Raw genomic sequence first — 20,371 nt, 5'->3', positions numbered from 1 at the left:
ATGAAATAAATATTTGCAAAATGTAGTAACGTACAAAACATTTCAGCATTGCCTCAGATGTCCTCTTTCTCAGGAAAAAAACAAAGTGGAAAACAAAAAATCTCTCAAATGGAGACTGCATTTGATGAAGACACGAGAAAAATGTGTTTCCCCTGCAGTTGCATTACTCCTTTAACAGACAGAAGTCCTACTCTTCTACCATTTCCAGAAGGTGAATGTTCAAGAAACAGCAGCAATTCCTATTATTAGCTTCCAAAACAGTAGCCTCATACTTCGTGTTATTAAATTTCATTCTAGGTAACCAAGCTCAGTTCCCAACCATGTAACAGATGAGCAAAGAAGCAAAACAAAAATGTTTTCTATTTGCTTAACAATAAAGGCAATTCTTTAGACAAAACTCCCTGCTGGTGGAGGGAAGATGGCTATGCTGCATACCACAGTCACTGACAATCTCAGAGGGAAAAAGTTCCTTCCTCTTCAGAAATCTGGCCATGCGCTTGGCCAGTAGTGCATCAGAGCAACTGATGCCAGCAAAAGAGCCAGCACACCTTGTGTGCTCTCTTGACTCCTGTTGTCACCTGTATCTGACACGTCAGAGCAAGGCGAAAACCACAAATGCAGAGTTCAGTTTGCACCAGGTAGAAAAACTTCCTGATCTTGGTAGATGACAAGGTCCCAGAGCAGTGGCAGAACATTAATATTAGATCAACATCTGTTAAATGCTCTCCATCAGTTCCTTACTATACCCAATGCTACAGGTCGGGCACCAAGGACCTGTACTATTAAGATTTCCACCCTTTATTCTAAGATTATTCTTGGATGATCTCCTCCTCAAATTCCACATAGAAACAATCCCACAAGCCACACAAAGCTGTTCAGAATGGTTACAAAGTTTTCATCGGTTTTCAGCTTTACCTAATCATAATTAATTTGTCTTGGACTCTGTTATACTCAAGTAGTCTCCCACTACACATATTCAGTAAGAAATATGGCTTATGGTTGATATTAGGCAAATACACTAACTGCTAGGTTAAACAAACTACTGTTTTTTGACAGGAATCAATTCACGAAGGCTGACCTCACAGTCTGAGGAGTCCCTTTGCCCTTTTCTAGTTTATGTTTGTTTTAAATGGCAGGGATCAAAACTGTACCCAATACGTTAAATGGGGTTTTAAAAGTGGCTTCTATAACTGCACTAATGTTTGTCTCTGCTAGGAATTTAAGGTCTGATGCAATGCAGCCCACAGTCTTTTAAAGCTATCTTACAGCTGAATCACATTTACACTGACAAAGCATCCTTCTATGTCTTCCTCCGCCCTCTCTAAGGAACAATTTACAAGGGTATTGCAACAGTTTTTTCTCCCTTTCTCTTAAAAATCAGCTTTGCACTTCATGCTACTGCTTTTCAATCCTCAGTTCAGAAGATCATCTTTTTTTTTTCCTGTAAGAGAAATCAACCTTCCACAGTTATATGAATCCCAGCTTTGTGCTGCCTTCAAAAGACACATCTAAATATCTACATAACCAAAAAAAAGTATTAAACAGGGTCAGTCCTAGCGCTGACACCATTTGCCATCTGAAAATACTCCTCTCTTTAGCTTAGTCCACCTTTATCTTGTAATTTTCATTATCATTTCCACCATGAAGGAATAGATTCTTATGGGGTTATGGATCAGTGTTTTACTTGATTTTTGATTATTACACTTCCTAAGAAATAAGTTATCATTAACAAAATGTATTAAATTACCTCTGAAAAGACATACTTGGTGAGAGAAAAACAGAAAAAAAAACCTTTATCCCCTTTTCACTGCCTTCTAATCCTCAGCTATCCTTCCTCTTGCATTTTAAGACTTTTCAGCAGAAAGCTACGAAGTGTGTAAATTTCTGTTTTTTTTTTCCACCTGGTTCTGAAGGTGGGTATTGTATCTACTACCTCTCTGTCCCCAGATTTGAAGAAAAATCATTTCAAAGCAATCTGCAATTTCACGTGCCAATTCAGTAATCAAAGAAAAAGATTACTTAAGGGCCATAACATTTTCATACTGAGAAGCTTAAATTTTGCTTCCCTTCCAGATGTTGGCTTTCCCTTACCATATTTGTATTTTTTATACAGACTACAACATTAACTTCATACACCATCCTTAATGAAAGCGGAGGACAAGCCTTCATTATTTGGGTCGTACGTCAACCTACACAACCTCTTTCATGTACAGCATTTCCACTTCCTCTCTGTTCTCCTTCTGTTTATGAGGAAGGCAAAATTTTCCTTCCACGACCTGTTTTTTTTCCATGTTTCATTTCAACTTTTTATCTGTGACTAGGTCCAGATACGGGATGTTTGAATATTCATGCCACCTTTCTATTCCATGTGGTTTCTAGATTTACAGATGGATGGACAGACAGAAAAAAAGGGGGGGGGGGGTAGGCACAGCAGCCCCACCTCCTCTTTTCCTACGCATGGTATTTGTGACTCAGAAGTCCCAGGAGAAATCTCAGCTTCCTATTTAGACAGCACCAGGAGGCGTCTGGCTGCTGGCGAGTTTGTGGCAGGACTTGTCTTCCTGGGGACATTTGTTCTCATTCCCCTGGACTTCTGCCCAGATGGCAGAAAGCAGAAGCACATCCCACTTTGCACTGCCAGGCTTCCTTCCTTATCACACAAGAATAGGAAAACCTTCTCTGGAACGCAGATATTGGAGAACTACAGATGCAGGATAAGCCACCCACACAGAGTTTTACCACCAAACAGAGAAATGCACCCAGCCTTCAGCTTCACCACACTGACATCCACAGCTTTCTACCATCACTTCTCTCACCACGCTCTGCATGAGGTGGAGCAAAAACCCAGAATGACAATGGACAGAGATGTGGGAAACTCTATCAGAGGAGCTCTGCAGATGGCCTTTGGAACAATATTAAACCTTGACATTTACAAAAAATGTCAGCTTCAAGTGAGAGTGCAGTGGTGTTCCACAGGAAAACTTGTGGGACAAGGATAGCAAAAACTTTCATAACCACTGGCCTAGTAAAACAGAATGGAACTGGGAAGATTTGCAGTCACTTCCTTACTGGTTGCCGGGCCCTTTGGTGACCACGTGAAGTCAGTTGTTTCAGAAGCCAGCAAGTTTCTGAATGCGATAAATGGTCCAACTACTGCTTCTTCATTCAAAACTTGGAGACCCAACAAACCTCAGTTAACTGAAGCATAGTCTGTGGGTTTGTGACAAACCTTTCTAATACCAGAAGGCTCTGCTTTGTGTAACTAGCCATGCCTCAGGCTGAGAAAGCTTTTGTCACACCTGATGTTTCAAAACCCCCCATCCAAGCAGTTATGGAGCAAACAGAAAATTATACTAAAGTAACAAAATTCATTCAGATCCATTTTCTGAAAACAATACCAGAAGCCAAAGACCAAGGTACCAAAAATTGGGTACATTTACATTACGTTACATTAACTGCAAAGCATTACATTACATTAGCATTACATAGCATTACATTAGCTGCAAAGAACAAGCCAAGACAATTTTTTTTTTAAGACTTATGCACAGATTCCAGCTCAGATTCTTCGTATTTGCCACCATCCACTTCAGTGGAAGCGGAAACCCAGAAGCAAACCGAAAATAGAAACTGAGACACCACCTAGGTAGAAACCTGAAGACCTCTTAAGTAATTATTGCTCCTGGCACAGAAGAAACTGAAACAGATGATTTCTATGTTAGTATAAAATAGGAGAAGCTGCAGAGAGAGTTCTCCTTTGCACACAGACAAGCGTAAGCGGTACCGGAAGGAAATTTTAAGAAGGATCACTAGACAGAAGTAGCGCAGCACAACAGTACAGGTAGGCGTGAGACCATGAAAGAGGATGCCCGGCTTTTACGTAAGCATGTTGTAACTCTGTTGTAAGCATGTTGTCTGAAATCAGTTCAATCACACCGAGGAAAACAAATAGCTTTTGCCTAGTGGTGGAAATCAGATTGGTGCTCTGCAGCCCTTCTCTGCATGATAACACTTGGCTTACCAATTCTCACAATACCTCCACTGCTAAGATTACTCATGCTAAAATGATGGCAGGGTAAAAAGAGACAGGAGGTTCTTAAAGAAAGAGTGTGGTATGTTAATCACTGCAGAACAGCACTGCTTTCAATTCTGCCCAGGGAGAGGGTCACCGGGAGGGTGACCTTCACCTCCGCACAAGGGTGTCACACTGCTTGGCCCTGCCTTCACGTCTCCTTTCAGGGCTTTACCTGGGGAAACCCACTGCTTTCCCTTAAGCCCCGTTCATCCTTCCATGTGGCAGAGATTCTGCTTGCTTGAATGCTGCTGTAGTGGCAAGGACAGGGCAAACGGCATTCTTCTCCCAATAAGCTCAGATTTTAGTGCACTTGAAGGCCATCCCCAAGCCTCCCAAAAAAGAAGGAAGGATCCATAACGGTGGAAGAAAGGCTCAACATGAGCCAGCAGTGGCCACTTGCAGCCCAGAAGGCCAACTGCATCCTGGGCTGCATCAACAGAGGTGTGACCAGCAGGGTGAGGGGGGTGATCATCCCCCTCTGCTCTGCCCTTGTGAGGGAAGAGTACTGTAAGAAGTACTACTACTACAAGGAGAATGTTGATCTGCTAGAGCGGGTCTCAGAGGAGGGCTACAAAGATGATCAGAAGGCTGGAGCACCTCTCCTGTGAAGAAAGGCTGAGAGAGCTGGGGATGTTGAAGACATGAGAGCCTGGGCAAGAGAAGGCTCTAGGGAGATCTCCTTTTGACCTTTCAGTACTTCAAGAGTTCTTACATAGAGATCTCTTAGAGTCCTCTTAGAGTACTCTGTAGGAGGACTCTTTACTCGGGTAGATAATGTTAGGACAAAGGGGCATGGCCTCAACTAGAAGAGGATAGATTTAGATTAGACTTCAGGAGGAAATTTTTCACTATAAGGGTGAAGCTGTTGACTTCTGTCCCTGGAAGTGTTCAAGGCCAGGACGGATGGAGCCTTGGCCAGCCACATCCAGTGAGTGACATCCCTGCCTATGGCAGGGGGGTGGAGTAAGATGACCTTTGAGGTCCCTTCCAACCCGAACCATTTGATGATTCTTGGATAATGAATTGCATGATGCAAACAAAGCGATGACATTATAAAGACCAAGAACATGGATATACTGTCAGCAGCAGGTTTATTTTTAAAATAGACAAATTAAAAAAGACAACCAGAACAACTAATGAAGAGAAGGACTTAGAGCTCAAGTAAAGTTTACACAGGAAAAGGGGTGAGTAATACAGACAAAACAATGAATAAATAAGAGGAAGCAGACTGGGGACTTGCATTGCAAATGGGCAGGGAATGTCCAGAAATAAATGATGCCATATACAAAACTGATGAAAGGAAACACTTTATTGCACAGTGTAGTACTATGCATGGAGCCCCTAATCTCAGAAACATTGCATAAGCAACGGTGGAAGTCAGAGAGTAAGACGTTAATTTGTTTTGAGAAGTGTGCTGGGAGGGCTCTGCATCATGCCTATCCCCTCAGTCCCCCAGCATTTCAACCCAATCATCCACCAAATGATGTTTCTTTTCTCCTAGCTGATCTGATCCCACCTGGACAGCTGTTCTCTGCCCAACAGGACAGCTTCCCTCCCTAGCACCCACTCCCACGCCAACCCAAGGCACTTCTCATAACTAAAGATCATCTGGGACTGGGAACCCTGAAGAGAGTCTAAAGGCTTGAGAAGCAGGTCAGGGGTCTGTGTTAACAGCCTTAATTGCTAGTAATCGTTCCTGCAATTGTTCTCATACTGCAGCAATTTTTCCTATCATCTACGCAAGTCATCCTGGGGCAGGAAGACCCCAAGCACTGCCCAGCTGTCTATCTGGCAAGTACTGCAGACAGTGAGGGCAACAGCAGACAGGAAACTTGTTCCTTCATTTCACAGCAAAGTTGAAAGTTTTGAGCTGTTTTCTTTCTTCACTGCTGTCAGAAGTCCCTCAGAGAAACAGTGCAGTCCATTATTTGGCAAATAGAAGCCCCTAAATAAGAACTGGGGGAGAGGGGGGAAATCATGCTTACACAGCTTTTTAGCTGAGCACAGCCATAGCTCTCCAAGCACTGGCCATATGACTGTTAAGAACAGTCCTTCCTCAGAAGTATTCACAAACAGCTTGTCTTGTGCTTAGTGCGTAAGTAGCTGTGTCTCCAAACCATGTTTGTGACCTTTAAAAAACATCTGAAACACCTGTATTGACACACGAAGGTCTGGCTTGTTTAAAACACCAGGGTGGAATTTGGACACTGATCCCCTGTGAAAAACTGGATCCACATTCAAAAACACATTCTTTGTTGTGCAGCTAGTACAGCCTTAGCCATACTCTTGAAACCCTGGCAATCATCAGGTGCTTTAGCCTTGGAGCTGAGATGTGGTGGCTGCACGATGGTTACATGAGATAATTGGTTCAAACAGGATAACGATCACCAAGCTTGCAATCAGATAACTTTATGATGGGCAAGCATCCAAGTTTGTTTCGTGTTTAACACCTGGAGCACTACCTGACTCATGTCACAGAAAATTAATCATTTGATGAGTGGAAGACTGGGGTAATTTGTTACATGTTAGAAGTGGTGAGAAGAGCAATACCGAGAGCAAGAAATCTGCTCAGGAGCTGCTGTGATTCACTGCTGTAGCTGTGGCCAATGTTGCACTTGTAGCTGCAGGAAAGGGTGGGTGATGAGACAGAGATGAAAGAGGGCCTTTCCAGGTCATTTGGCACTGCTGCCAACCTCCTGAAGGAATTCAGACCTCACAGATACACAGGGGGTTTTCCACTCATTTCATCACACAGCCTTTGCATACAGGCAGCACTACGCACAGGCTCACGTGTGGTGCAAAGAAATTATTTTAAGGGAGGCTGAGCTCTTGCATCTGGTATCTCAGACCACCTCGTATCCGGGTCACTGCTAGGTTGCGTTGCAGCAGTTCTGCTTTCCATGCATGAGATGTTTTCATTACCTCTTTCCCTTCACTCTCATTTTTCCCACATGATGAAATATTTGGTTACAAAGAGATGAGAAAAGCAGGATAGACTACCTAAGCCATTCTAGCACTCTTATTCATAAAAGGATCTTTCAACTGCTGCCTTCTGCAGTTACACTGCTCAATTTTGAAAGTGGCCAACACAAACACAGTCGATGAGAGCATGTGTGTACATGTGCAGTGGCTGAGCCCAGCAGCCAGAGGAAAACAATTCTTTTGGTAATAGTGTCTGTTGTATTTTTTTTTGTTTGGTTGGTTGGTTTTTGTGCTGAAGAAGCAAGAAAACTGCATGATGCCAGTTCACACAGGCGTGCACTTAGATACGAGGCCATGAAGAATAGAGTAGGGTTTATGACAAAGAAGAAATTTTTGCATGAGCAAGGCCCAGCAATTCAGTACTTCCTCATGAACTGACATCACTGAAGAAACAGCACTCTGCTTTTGACAGAAAGGAAGAGACCACAAGTGCATTTTTACAAACAATATTTGTTAACGAGAACATTTACCCTGTGTGTGCCTGAGCCAGGGGTGTTTCAGCAGCCTGGCTCTCCTGGGAGAGCCCTAGGACCTACTGCTGGGCCTCATTCTCTCCCAGCATCAACTGCACTCACCCAGGAGAACTCTGAAAATGGAGATTCAGCAGCTACCATGGGTGGTCGATGCCAGTTCCTCACCACCCCTCCCTTTTAAAGATGTCTCTTGGTTTCAGCTTGATGGTTCCTCCACTACCATAGCTCAGGACTTTTTGCCTTGTCCACCACGGACCTGGGAAGCGTTTCATCTTCCTTCCTGCTTGTGCTTAAAATAAACAGTCTTCAAACAAGCTTAAGGCTATTATGACTGTAATCAGGCTTCTCCTTTTACATGGAATAGTTCCTGTTAATTTGATCTCTTAACCAAAACATACTTAAGACACCCAGGAAAGAGCAAGCAAGCTCCTACTCCAGTAACAAAAACGTCACGTTGACTTGCTAGAGCAGTCTAGTGATAACACAAGCTAATCCAGGAGCTCAGGCTCAAGATCTCAGAATAAAGTTATTAGCCAAGAAGCTGTTACTTTAAATTTAAACATATTTGATCTGAAGCTGAAAACAGACTAACCACTAAAAGCTACAGCCTCATTTCTTTCTGCACTGTCTACATTATGCAGGTGCAATGGAAGTTGTTGACAAATGTAAAATGAGACAACAGAAAGAATTTATGCTTCTTGCAAATATTTCTGGGTCCTGAACTGCTAACACCACTCAAGGAAACCCACATGGTTTGTTTTGTACAGCTCAGATAAAACAGGTCCTCAGGAGGCAGCCACAGGCAGAGGGCCACAGAGACAAGAGATCACAGAGACAAGAGATCAGAAAACACTGCGGTTACGCTGCCAGCATATCCCAAAGGACAGCACTTGACTGCTGCATCTCCCGTCCAGCTCGGTCCTGCTTCCTCCTGGCTCCCTCCTGCCCAGTTCCCACACAGCCCTCACCCTGCTCATCTCCCCCTTGTGTGACCCGTTGCTTCCTGGCAGCCTTGCTGCTAATGCCAGCTCCCTCTGCTACAGACACCAACAGCTCTTCTGCTGCACATTTCACCATGCTTTACTCCATATGACTTTTCTTTTTCACTTAGGAACCAGCAGCATTGAGAGACCAAGGCAAAATCTTACCAATTGGTTCTGTAAACAGTAAAGCTATTTGCTGCTAATGCAAAATAACACAGGAAAGCCAAAGCCAGACAAGGAGACGGACCCACTTCAGACAATCACATCACTTGTCTGCCAAACAGGAACAAGTTCCTATGAAGGAGACGCAAACAGATCCTTAAATTGGCTGGCTTCAGACTCTTTTTTGCTTTAGTCACAAAATGGTGTGTTGCTGAAATCCATGTGGTTTCTCTGCCAAATTTCAATTGAGCTTGCCAGGGGCAGAGCAAACACCCTTCTGGGTGCAGGAGCTGCAGAGAGAGCTGCCTGGTCAGTGAGGAATAGGCCCTGCAGCTCCAAACAGGAGGTGAACTGAGCAATTGGAGGTCATGTGAATAAGTTTGGCAGACTGACAATTAACTGTGAACAGCATTTAAGCATTTAATGGCATTCTCATTTCCCATCACAAGTTAAAGAACCAGGAAAAGTAGTAATTGCTAATCACCTACCAATAAAGGGAATTTGTTTGTTTGAGAAACAAGAACAGTTCTTCAGACTCCTTACAACTAACAAATAAACAGAGGTATTTGAGAATGCCTGAGATACGCCTATCCCTGCTGAAAAACAAATTTTGGAAATTCATTGTGTGTAGTTCCCAAAATGGATTTGTAACAAAATATGAGATCAGGGGTTGAAGTTTAAGGATGTTTCCCCACATATTTTCAAATGCTTTCAAGATACACTATCATTCTAACTTCAGCATAAGTGAAACTCTGGGTGAAGGGTGAGATAATAAATTTGCTCAAATGTTCACAATAATGAAACCTAAAGAGTCACAGAAGGCTCTCTTGGCCCATGGTAAGAGAACAGAAAACTGTCAGGGCACTGTCAATAAAAGCCTTGTTTCTTCACATCTGGTGAAGAAAGTCTGCCAACATACGCACATTCCAATCCTTCCTGAATTAATTGCACCCAATGACCTTGTGCAGGATACTCTGAATATGCCAACTCTGCACTCATGAAACACAACAGTATTAGGATTGTCTTAGAAGACACTAGAATTAGAAAGGTCGAGAGAGAGGCGAGGTGAACAGCAAAAGCTTAGAATTTGAGGAGAGATTAGGCAAAGAAGGATCTTTCAGCCTGGAAAACATTACCAGACACACAACTACAAGTTATAAGAGCATAAATAGGGGAGGATTATTTATTTGTTATTGTACAGGATTGAGGGGCAGTAGTGACACTTTCAGGCAGCACATTTATAGGAACCAAAAGTAAATTGTTTACCTTACAGCACAGAACTAAGCAGACTGGAGACTCATGCCCATGGACAACTTCAAAGGACAAAAGTAAAAGCAGTTTTGGAATTGAACAACACAGTGTAACCTTCTAAAATCTGTAAACGTTTTGCTGTTAAACATGACAACCTAAATCAGAAATTGCTAGAAGTCAAACTGTGCACATGCTCAACATGCTGCTCTCTTCTGAAAGCATTTCCCATCAGCTCCTCCTAGGGGCACAACCTAGGGCCAGGTAGGCTTTGCTCTGACACTCTGTGGCAAGGGGACTCACAGAAGAACCCTCAACATACATTTCCCTATTTTTCTGCCTTTGGTAAATACATTTGCTCTTTCCTTTGTTAAGCACAATTCCTCACCTGGCTTGAATTTTCATTTCCTCATGACTTCATTAAGGAGGGAGGGAGGAAAACATCCACCTCCCATAGAAGAAAGGTGTGTCATGGACATACAAACTTATTTTTCTGAAGGAAAAAAAAATATATAATAAAACCAGCTACTTTCACTAGAAAATGCCTTTGTGGATTTTGTAAGCTGCAGATGATATCTGAACACCCACTTTCTTTGTTCCTACTGGAGAGTTAACACCATCACGTATCTTACCTGGAAGAAGAACACGGACTGTTGGATATTCAGTAGTCTGTATTGCAGAAAGGCCACCACGTCTGAAAGAGAGAAAACAAGAGGAGATACAAGAGTAAACACAAACATACAGCAGGAGTTCTTGGAAGGTCACTGTGCTGTGTGTTGTGAACTCTGCTGTCTGCAGAGAGGTTAGCAACAGACACCAGGAGCTAAACAACCAAACTGAGTTTCATTACTACAGGGTTTGGGTCAAAATCATAACCCACTGAGCAAAGTTCCTCATGGGTGGGAAGAAAATGCCAGAAAACTGTAGGTACATGAAGAGAAAGAGGGAAATACTAGAAATCTCAGCAAGGTCTTTCCTTCAGAGGGGATACTACATTTGCCCTGCCACATCTACGAGTGGGTTAAGCTTCAGTCACACAGGTGGGGGCCTGTTAGAGGCCTGGCTTTAGGAAGTGGTGTTGGGAGCAGTAGGAGTGGGAAAAGCTAGTTTAGTGCCTGTAGATGTACCCTGCCTCCTGTTTCCCCAAGAGAAGTAGAAGGCTTCTACTATTCCCAATTCACTCTGCCCACCACACAGTGATCCATTTGGTGACATTCACCCACTGGTGGTAAACAGACAAGGAAGGAAAGCAGAGGTGCCCTTTCCCAGACTACTCGGAAAATCAGTTTTACATAATCACTTGCCAGTATCAAACCTCCATAACACCTACCAGCAACACAAGTTTGGGTATTACTCAACCAGGTAACCACAAGATACACAGTTCCTTAACAAAACTTCAACAGGAATGCTCAGAATTCACAGTGTAAAATCAGAATAAGTCTCAGCTTTATTTGTAGGACTCCCCAGGCAGCTCAGAACCAATGCAACCTAAGAGGACTGAACCTGGAGTTACACAGGAACTTAAAAGCAGTTCACAGTACTTTTATGATAGCTAAGTATTTCTTTTTAACTGTCACTACTAAAACAGAGAATGGGTGAAATACAGCCCTTGCTGAAATTAGTGGAAGTTTTGGCATTGACTTGAACAAGGTCAGGATTTCAGCCCATATAATCAGGGACAGGGAAAGGTGCAGGTAAGCGTTAGATGACATTCGGAAGGTGAAGCATTCCTTGTGCACATTCAGCTCTGTACTGAACTTTTAAGTTTTTTGTTCTGCTTTGCTTTCTTTAAAGGAGAAAAGACTTATTCCTTGTCACACTTCGGTAGGACATAATGGCAATCTGTTTTCACAGAAGAACTGGGGTTTCCACAAAAATCAAATAATCAAACAGCCCTTTTTATTTTTATAATTTCTTTTCTAAATACAAACTTCCCACAAAGAAAATTATAAAGCAAAGTTTTGGTAAGGTAATTCATTTCTTATGGAATACTTCATTTTGTTGAACCACGCCCCGGCTGTTTCATTTCCAGACAATACCAGAAATGCAGAGCTACACTTCCCTTACAGTCTGGAAAATGTTGCTCCAACCAGGCTCTTTGAAGCGATGTCTTTCCTGTAATGTTAAAGAAATATCTAATTGAATCAAGCTGTGGGGTAGCTGCAGGAGCCAGAATGACTCCTGTGGCACTACTATTCCCCCAAGAGTATCTCTGTCTGGGGTTAAAGTGTCAGCAGCAGGCTCGGGAGCTGTATGGCTCATGAGTTAATGAGTTCTTGGAAAAGCGTACTACAAAACAAACTAAAAGAAAATGTACTATTTCAATTTTTTAAAGCATACTATTTTGATACGGGGATATATCAAGATATCTCAATGCTTTCAACTCTTTCCTGATGTTTCAGTTTATTCGGTCTAACAAGAACATTTCAGAGTTTTGTCATAATTTGGAAATTCAGATTTATTTTTTTCAGCTTATTCTGTTATTTTGCAGCTCATTGGGATAGACAGCTATCTGGGATAGACAAGCACATGAAACAGTGCTTGACATATTTGAGCCCGTCTGAACCTCTCAGACCTTTCTGCAGAGAAAGGATGAGAATTTTATCCTAGGGTTAACTATTAACTCGCTCAAGACAGTTGACAATTTTCATTTTTTAATAGAAAAAGTTCCAGGATGTATTTCTTCCAGCAGCAACAAGAAGTGAACGATTACCCGTCTAGACAGGAATACTGTGCTTAATAGTAGCTACCTAAGGTGGCTAAGCACCAGACAAAACCTTCCAATGCTGCAAGTTCACCTGACTGCACAAGTTCCTCTTCCAATCAATCACAAGCAGTTTTTTTTCAACCAAGACATTAAATCAGTTCTGCAGTCTTTTTTGGACAAAAGCCTATAGGACTGCTGGGCTACGTCATTAAAGATCGCAAGTACTTTTGACTTTTACTCAATCATTTTTCCTGCAAGGAATTAACGGGTTCTTTAGAACCAACACTCATCTGTAGGTGGCTTTGATCTGGACAGAAGCGTAATTAAGACTAAAGAGAATCAAATAGCAGTACACATCCTCTGTATGGCATCTTGGTGGCTAGACTACTTGCTGTCAAAGTGAGAGATCTAATCTCTAGATGTGCCTGAGCCTGAAAATTAGTGGAGGTACATGACTATTGGTGTTCAGGGTCTAATCTTACAGCTGAATTCATACTGTGCTAATTAGTGAAACTGAAAACATGGCTCTTTGGCCACACAACTGGCTAAAGCACTATGTGCATTTGCAAGCAAATCAAATGCCCAAACCAACAGTCCTGCCAGATTGCCCTGTTCAAGTGAACGAGGATGCTGCAAATGTGGAGCTGGAACAGGAGGAATACAAACACCTGTGATTGGCTTGCTGGCAAGAATCACAGAATTTCTAGGTTGGAAGAGACCATCAAGAGATCATCAAGTCCAACCTCTGACCTAACGCTAACAGTCCCCACTAAACCATATCCCTAAGCTCTAGGGCTTGGAGGTACACCTGGGAGCAGACAGAGGCAATCTGTCCCTCCTGCAGAAATTACAAAGCTCTCAGTTCTAAGCCCAGAGAAGCACCCACAGTCCTGGTGCTTCCTTTCCTGGAATGGGAAATGGGGGCTGAACCAGCAAGCAAAATTTGAGTAACTTTCCTCATTCGTCCCTTGCTTCTTACAGCTAAGTGGTAATACCGCTGGAAATGTTTTCCTTTCAAAAGAAAAATTTTGAGTTAGAAGAATTCAGTAATTTCATTCTAGTTAAAAACTTAAGTGTGATAGGAAGCAAGCAAATCAAAGGATATACTGTACATACAGTAGTTAGGAAAGTTCACCACAGTCATATAAGACCCAAACCCTCTATGCTATTCCCAGAACTTCTTGTTGTGCAGATTGGAAGAGCGCCTCTTTTCCCTGTACAATCTATGTCATTTTCTGTAGCAGTGCTCAGGAGATGGTGTTGAACAAAAGGACTAACAAGCTGTGGTGCTAAAAGCTGTAAACCAGGGAAGGTGAGACATGTTTCAGCCCTTGTTCTGCCTCACCATTTTGAAAACCCTCAGATGAGTCACCGTGCCTCTGCCTGCTTGTATGTTATCTGTTCCATTTTCCATGTAGAGATGAAGTATAGTTCAATATTTTCAGGTTCTGAGTGAACAAAATAGAAAGCTACTAGCAGTAGACCCTAAATTTTGGAATAAGAACAGTGCTGGCTCACATTGTGCAACCCAACTGGGTTGGGTTGTACATATATATTTATGATAAATATTAATCCCATTGCCTTGGGGTCCACAAAATGGTATTTTAGCATATTTTTGCCCATAGATTCGTGTTCACACCCTATAGAAATCCTCTCCTATTGGAGGGGACTAGACATAGGTTTGCACAGCAAAAGCTTCATGGACAAAAAGAAAAAAAATTGTGAAGAACAAGAATCCTAGCAGAAATATATTTTCTCATGGGAAACTTGAGAAAGAAGAGAGGAAGAAGTGAGGAGGTGAAGAGAGGCTGGACAGGAACCAGTTTGTCTGGAAGCACTTAGAAAATGAAAGAAGCAGAAAACCAAACAAGCACAACATGATCCCACACCATGGGAATTAACCCCGTTACAGAAGCCTGGTTGAACACCCAAAATCAAATCTGCCAAAGTGTAGCACAGACCTGATGATCTCTTTTCTCAGATGAGTTTTGGAGCTTACCAGAAGAGTAATTGCACCTACACAACCAACAGAGGATAACACCAATGAGATGACAGACAGAAACAGAGTCTGACCTTGTCAGATAGCTTCCAGACAGGGGCTTCACTCAGCATTGCATGGGCTTGAAGTCCCATGCATCCTGCCCAAAGAAGCCATTCAGTTTATGCTCCAAACAGCTGAAAACTTGCTCGCGCTGTTCCACAAAGATGAATCAAAGAGAAACAATGGCAGGCAACACAGTTTTCCTGCACAGTGTGTGCGCACTCTCAATGGCTGTGTCTCAGCACTTCATTTGGGGTGGAGCATGCAGCTTCCAAGAGAGCTGAAAACGAATCTGTGACCCAAAACACACCACAGTCTCCTCAAAAGGCAAAGTGAGGGAGCAGGTCTAGGGCAGGCACTACAGGGAATAAAGCCCATGTTGACCTTGTTTATGGGGGAATGTTACAGGAAGCACGGCCGAAAGCACGACAGACACCAGTAGAGTCAGATCATGCTCCCATTTTACTGCCCGAATAGCCTAACTTTTATAGTGAACTTTACAGGGGCGGACAGTGCTTCACACAAGATTATTGGTCAAAAGCACTCAAACAACTATAAGAAAACAACCCCACCTGCAAGAAAACAACCCCTTGTGATTAGCAGTCACATAGACCTTGTCCTTGAAGCCAGCTACTGGTAACAATATTTTTCTGAATTCCTCAATTGGGCGATGTGGGAACACTGTCATGGGAACTTCTCATAGTTGCCCTGGTAGCTTGGTTTGCTCAGCTACAGCAAGCCATGGGATTTTTGCTGTTTCAAAAATCCCTCAACAGGAACCCACTTGCCACAAGGCAGTGGAACAAGGATCATTGAGGTACACATCCATTAATCCCAATGGCTGAATCAGAGCTTGGCTTTGCTGGCAATGTTTCCTTTCATGATTCCTGGAAACACTTAATACAGGGAAAAGGAGACGAAGCCTGTCTTCAGCCATTCTTCCCAGACACTGTGCCTGGCTCTGTGACAGATGACCTGGGGAAGCGTAACTGGACAAGAAAAACAAGTAATGAATGTTGTCTACTAACCTTCCTAGCTAGGTCACCATCTGACATTCCTCTTAACATGAGCTCAGACCACAGGAAGACAAAACCCTTCATGTTTCCAGGCACCTAGGAAGAGCAGAGGAGCACATCCCCCCTGTGCTGTGAATGGACAGCTAGGGAGAGCAGAGCCAAACAAGTTCCTCAGTATTTGGGAGAAGCTTGTGCCAATGGAGTAGAGCACAATCAAATATGACTTAATGAGTTACAGGACAAGGTCATGACTGACCTTTTAGTTTCTCACTAGCTGGGAAACTCTGCTCACATACCAGCAGAACAGCGTGACATTCTCACACAGCCGTGCCTCACAGTGCAGAAGGCTTCCCAGGCTGCTCTAGGTTATTTGGTAAGCCTGCAATCATGGTTCACATTCATGTGGCTTTCTGAATATTATCAGCAGTGTTCTTTGTCTAAGAAACAAAACCTCTGGGACTACTAATGTCCTAGGAATATGCACTTGCCTTTCTCACTGACAGTTTGGGGCTTTGTGGATTCTTTCATTGTGGTGGCCTGCTTGTTTACTTAAAAGCTTCAGAATGTATAAAAAGTGACCACTATGTTCAAATTCGATTGTACAAAGCTGCTACATAGAACACCTTGAGGAATGGTGCATCCACAACTTCTCTGCTTTTATCAGCAGAAGTCATCCAGAAGCCATGTGCCTGCTCTCAGTGCAGAACACATGCCTTAGTTGCATCCCTCTTTCCTTTGCTTGTAGCTACAAGGTATCTGTTGCACAGTTGTTCCAAAAGACATGATGCAGTTAAAAAAAATTATTTCCTTAATACCTGCTCTATATTGAGTCATGTAGTTCCACATAAATGGGTTTGTCATTCATATAGGCACTGTAGCTGCTGAAATGATTCAGTGACCATAACTTTCATCTGAATTTCAGTTGGCTTTAAAAGAGGACTGAGTGAAATTTGTAAACTAGGAACATGCATGAAAAAACTGCCCTCTAGTGGGATAGTACCAGTCACATTATAACCAATGTACGGAGGAGGATTTTGCAGTCTACATGTATGTTCCATCACTGAGCCTCAGGGGCTGGACCAGACAGGATCCCATCCTTTAAGACCATCTGTCTGATGGCTTGGCTACGGCTGGGGCAGCCTCTGAAGGGCTTCCTGCTGCATCCCCAGCACAGCAGCACCAGCATCACCAGAGATAACACTGCTTTGGCTTTTAATTGTCAGTTGACAGAGACAGCAGCAGGACAAATGCACTGAGGGGTCAGCACAAACCAACAAGCAGCAAAGATACCAGCGCCTGACCAAAGACACTGCCCCACCAATGACAGCAATGCACATGCTGACCAAGTAAGCAACAGGATAAGTAAGAGGATGCACCAACTCAGAGCAAAAGAGCAGAAGTCAGACTAAGCATGCAGCTAAGAGCACTGCTGGATAGGATTAATGTGTCAAACAAAAGTGAAGTTTCAGAAAGGTCATGTAAACTCTCAGACTGCAGGAATAAGGGAATTAAGGAGATTATGACTTTGCTTTCCACATTAAGAAAGTGTCTCCCCTGCAGGAATCCTGACAAGGCAACAAAATGGAGGTGTTCTTCCACAGATTTCAAGAATATTTGCTCATTTAAAGAAAGTCTGAAAGTCTCAGGCATAGTTGGAGTCTGACAAAGGGATGCACAACTCTCAGATTAATAGTTTTTTTAGCTTGCAGAATTGGGACAGGTCCCAAGATGGAGAAAAGAGGTTCAGTAAATGGAGTTTCCAAGGTTAGGGGGATTTTTATTTTATTTTTTTCCTGAGAACCAGAAAGCAGGAGGAGCTGTGACAAGAATGGGAGAACTCCCTCTCCTAAACCATACTAACCACATGACAGCATGTAATTAGTCTCTCATCATGAGAGAGGTGGCAAGGTGTCTCTTAAAGTAGTCTGTTCAAAGCATTCCCTCACTTCCAAGGAAGAGGAATGAAGATCAGCCATTTATCACCTGCCACAGAACAGCCATCTCCCACCTCATCCCAGGCACCTACCAGAAGTAAAAACAGCCCAAGTGGGAAAGCTTGGCAGCACCAGCAACCATGAAACATTGCCCAAAACCTGAAGCCACGACGATGGTCTGCTTTAGAGTCATGTGGCCACATGATAGCCATCAGGTTCATCCGAGATAAAAGTTACCACCTTGTAGGTGATGGAATAAAAATGGAGTGGTGTTATTCGGGAGGGAGGGACTGGTTATAAACCAGTTTCTATCAACCTGGATAGTGTCTCACCAGCCAGTAGTCTATGCAGCTTTACCATGTAGCAGTTATACAACCACCCTCAAAATGAACCATCTAACAGGGTACACGCACCAGCCTGCTTCTCACCCCTATGGATTTATCCCTTTCTGTGAGATTTTGCTTGGAATTAAGCCTGGGTACTACAAAAGCAACATTTACAAGATCACTGAAGTGTATGAATATTTCAGTTTTCACTTCTCTGCTGGAAACGCTCCAACGAAGCAGATTTTCTAAAGGTCCACCCTTCAGCACTGCCTGGAAGTGAGCTCCATTTCAAGCACACCCATCATCAGGTAGATCTAAGAAGCCTTTACTCTACCAGTATCCTAAAGATTAGGAAATTGCACAGACCCCAGGAAAACCAACTATGAGTAAGGCAGCTCTAAATGCTAATTAAATTCAAAATGAGCACATATGCAGCTAAGTGCAGACCCAATGCAATAAGAAGTGCCCCCAAATGATCATATTTTACTCATGTTCTACTTAACACAACCTGAGAGTTTTACCGAGTGTTCCCCGCACTACAACTTCCCCACAGGAACAACTCTTCCTATTTGCTACCAATTCATCCCATCTGAACACCAGGAAATGCATTAAGAGGAGAAAATCCCCATGTCCTCTTCATCCCTTTTCACGATAACAACTACAGAGAAGATATTAAGTTTCTTTGCTTAGCAGTGAAAATTCTTTAATGAAGGTTTGGAGCCTCTCCTAACCGCAGTTGCCTAAGGTGGAACAGAGTGCATAGGACTCTACAGCTTGCGCTGGTTTGCACTATTCTGAGATGTGAGTGACTCCTTGCTGGTCCCCCATCATGCTTTTCTTGGTAACTGCCACATCCAGAATTTGAAGAGTTTAGAAATCGGGTAAGAAAGACCAATGGAGCACTCCACAGGCAAGGCAGGATCCTAGGACCCTCAGGTTTAATGAATATTCAAAATCTGGACCCCAGGTTGGCAGGCTAGGTTAAGCACTATTCCCCACAGTCTCTAGATTCATACTGTATCCAGCCCTGTTTTAAATAACTAAGGGTTTGGCCACAGCTGATTTTGAAAAACATCCGTGTTACAAGTGGAGGAAAGCAAAGAATGATGGTAAAATCTTTGGTGAAGACAGGGCCTACTACTCAGCTCTCAGTAGAAATAAAGATATGGATATCAACAAGGAACCCTATAATTACTTATGGGGAGATACTACAATAGAAATTATAGAGCACAATCCAACTGAGTGCAGTTAAAATGGGCTAAAGTATGATAAAATAAGGTGAAGTGGCTTCACCCTCAAAAAAAAGCAAATGGAAGAAACTCTTCTGTGTCACATTCCAGCTAAGCCCTGCCTGCCTCCCTCTGCTCTAGCTTCCAGCATTTAGCAGACTCTCCCTGATTTTTCCCTTCCATCTCTATGTTTAGCAGACTCCCTGCTATTCTGGTACTTTTCATCTGCCACCTCCTCTCCAATGCAAGCGTGGTATTCCCCAGTTCAGGGAATCCCAAGTACTGAGATGATTAGGGATAACCTGCAGTGCTTTTACACTTTTTTTTTTTCTTACTATTAGTACAGCTGAAGAGCATAGTAAATGTTAAACAAGCACACTGCAGTCTTATCTGGGTCACAGGAAGCAGAGGCCACACAGCAGTATATACCATGAGAAGCCTGTGCAGGGGAGGAAGGTCAAATTTCCTGATTCATGCTTTGCAAAAATGTCGACAGAAGGTTGTCCCCAAGCACCAGTACTGCAGCAGCTATCACTTTCTTTTTGGGTGTTTTCCTTACTCACTTCGAGGTGCTTGAAGGTGAACTGCCTAAAAGCTGCTGCTGTATCATCAGTGCAATCTGGGGAAGTTTGTTATTACACACTGGAGATGGGCATCCACAGCAGACAGGACTGTACCAGCAAGTCTATGGCAAGTCCCAGGGAAATTCCCTGTAACTGCACAGGTCATTTCAGTATGAAGTCCATAGCGAGTTGTTGAATGTGTTAGTTAAAACATTACCTTGCAAACAAGAAACCTTGCATTGCCTCCATTTCAGACATCAGCTCCCCAGGTCACCCTTCCCAACATGCCTTACAGACATCAAACAACAGTTCCCCAATCCAAAGTTGTTTCTTCTGCCTTTCCAGGGCAGGAAAGTGAGGCTTTGGGTCATAGAGCAACTCACAGCAGTCAGGAATAAAAAGGAGAAAGCCCTCTCAGTCTGCACCTGCACTGACTTCACAGCCCGCCTAAGCAAATCTTGTGTCCCTGAAATTTTTATTCTAACTGGCAAGATGGGCTGATGAGTATTTTGGATTTTTACCCATGAAAAGACGATAGGAAAAATTACATGAGAGTACTGTCACCAAACAACCAGACAATTCTGATCCAGGTCCCATTACAGGAACCCAAACTGGACAGCACCCCAAAGAAGTTA

General features: G+C 43.0%; 1 long non-coding RNA gene across 6 annotated transcripts in view; it reads right to left on the bottom strand.

The window, feature by feature from the left end:
* LOC137860267 (uncharacterized) overlaps positions 1–20,371 on the bottom strand; it is a 132,975-nt gene that overhangs the window by 72,033 nt on the left and 40,571 nt on the right. For all 6 annotated transcript variants that reach the window (XR_011098800.1, XR_011098801.1, XR_011098797.1 and 3 more), the window contains one exon: positions 10,553–10,614. This is a non-coding gene — a long non-coding RNA (uncharacterized lncRNA). The remainder of the gene's footprint in view (positions 1–10,552; positions 10,615–20,371) is intronic.

This window comes from Anas acuta, chromosome 8 (genome assembly GCF_963932015.1).
Source record: "Anas acuta chromosome 8, bAnaAcu1.1, whole genome shotgun sequence".
NCBI classification, from domain to species: domain Eukaryota; kingdom Metazoa; phylum Chordata; class Aves; order Anseriformes; family Anatidae; genus Anas; species Anas acuta.
The sequence above is the reverse complement of the archived record's forward strand: the minus strand, read 5'-3'. Positions and strand labels throughout refer to the sequence as shown.